This window comes from Mastomys coucha, unplaced genomic scaffold, assembly GCF_008632895.1.
Source record: "Mastomys coucha isolate ucsf_1 unplaced genomic scaffold, UCSF_Mcou_1 pScaffold14, whole genome shotgun sequence".
Taxonomy (NCBI): domain Eukaryota; kingdom Metazoa; phylum Chordata; class Mammalia; order Rodentia; family Muridae; genus Mastomys; species Mastomys coucha.
The window spans coordinates 46,931,498-46,933,673 of NW_022196896.1; the positions used below are offsets into that span (position 1 = coordinate 46,931,498).

The 2,176-nt window shown below is 50.1% G+C and overlaps 1 pseudogene; it reads right to left on the reverse strand.

Moving 5' to 3' along the window:
* The window catches only part of LOC116089382, a 36,615-nt pseudogene extending 35,890 nt beyond the window's left edge, over window positions 1-725 (reverse strand).
* Between the last annotated feature and the right edge of the window lie 1,451 nt (window positions 726-2,176).

Here is a 2,176-nt window from a genome sequence, read left to right on the forward strand (position 1 = left end):
ACTCCAGCAGGAGACAGGTCTGTCAGTGGTTGCTGGCTCTCCTCCTGCCTCAGGGCACCTTGCTGCCCAGAGGGCCTGCGCTGCTTGACGGTAGCAACAAGAACAATGATGATGGATATGGTGATTGTAACATAAAGCTGAGAGTCCACACCTTCTCCACACCCTCCAAACAGGAAGGGCCTCAAGGTAGCAGGAGTTTCCCCGAGGATGAGCCCGTCTCCATCATCCGCATGGAGTCTGAGTTGGGGTGCGGAGTAGCCAGCCCATGTGGGGCTGCAAAACCATAGTCCAGGGGCAGAAATCCAGGATTGACAGAGTTGGGGTCCCCTCCATCCTCCCGAGATACTGTGGGACCCCACACTATAGCCCAAGGGTACTGAGATGAGGGAGGCCCCTCCTCAAACCCTGATGGGGTATCAAGAGGCGCAGTGCCTGGCAGAACTTGCCAACGTGATCTTGGGACCCGTGGGCGCCCGCTCCCAAACACACATGTGTTGAGGAGTCGCTGGGGGGACGAGCTGGGGCTGGTGGGGATCGATGGGAGGAGCCCTGAGCAGGGTAGCAATAGCAGTGGCCAGAGAGGGAGGAGTTGGGACAGCAGTTGAGCAGGCCACATTCTGCACTCTGAATCTGAGGTCTTCCTCAGCTGTGACCCAGATTTTTGGCCTTTACTGAAAGCCTGGTGTGGCGGCGCGATGACTGCAGGCGCTCGGAGCTGCGCGGGGCTGGGGGGTCGCAGAAGCGGGTGGGGCATCGGGCATGGTCGGGAGGTTTGGCTGGCAGCGAGGAACTGGAGTCAGTGGGGGATGGGCGCCCGGGGCGCGGGGCGGTGGCGGCCTCTTTGTGATTTCTTAATTGCTTCTACTTCCATTTTTAGGTCCTGGATGGTTTTGCTCAATTTCTTCACCTGTTTGTGTTTTCCTGTAATTCCTTAAGGGATTTTTGTGTTTCCTCTTTAAGGGCTTCTACTTGTTTACTCGTGATCTCCTGTAATTCTTTATGGGATTTTTTTTGTTCCCTCTTTAAGGACTTGTACCTCTTTACCTGTATTCTCCTGTATTTCTTTAAGGGAGTTATTCATGTCCTTCTTAAATTCCTCTAGCACCATCGTGAGCTATGATTTTTGATCCAAATTTTGCTTTTCCAGTGTTTGGAGATATCCAAGACTTGCTGTGGTGGGAGAACTAGGTTCTGATGAACCCAGGTAGTCTTGGTTTCTGTTGGTAGGATTCTTGTGTTTGCCTTTTGCCATCTGTTGTTCTCTGGTGTTAGATGTTCTTGCTGTCTCTGACTAGAGCTTGTTCTTCCTGTGGGTCTGTAAGCTGGTGTCAGTACTTTTGGGAGATCACCTCTCCTCTGGTAAATCCCAGATGCTGTGGATCAGTTGTCCATCCTGAGTTCTGAGTATCTGGGTTAAAACACTCCCTGAAGGCAGGCTCTCTGCTTGCAGGGAAGGGGCAGAGAGGGTTGCCGATCTACCACCATCAATCGGAGGGTGAGAGGATCATGTCCCTAATGCCCTGCGACTTGTGAGGCCTGTGTCTCCTGGCTGGTCCTGCCTTTTTGGGGGGAGGGGTCAAGACAGGGTTTCTCTCTATAGCCCTGGCTGTCCTGGAACTCACTCTGTAGACCAGACTGACCTCGAACTCAGAAATCTGTGGTCCTGCCTAAGAAAGTCACCGGAGAGAAAATGGTGGATCACACCTGAGTCCCTGGGTTAAAGCACTCCCTGAAGGCAGGCTCTCTGATTGCTGGGAAGGGGCAGAGAGGGTTGCAGATCCACCACAGTCATTCCAGGTTGAAAGTTTTGTGGGTTGGTTGCTGTCTTCCTTCATTTACTAGAAGTCCAGTCTGGCAACTTCAGACTCCATAACTCCCAATGCTAAAAGCTTTTTTACAGTATAATATAAAAAATTCTTAAGCCTAAGAGTGAGCAATAGCCAAAAAGACCAATATAGTGATCTATGTAATATCCATGTTTTATAATTTAATAAAGTACCTGGAGAAGATAGATTTTCTTGGGGTCATATTCTAAGTTAGATCCGCTTGGACTGATTCGTATAGGAAACGATTATGGTGTATGTTGGCAATACTCCAACCTAAATATACCCCAGCAATGAAAACACAATTCAATTAATATGAATACAAGCTGTGTACCTAGATTGGGCAGATCTAC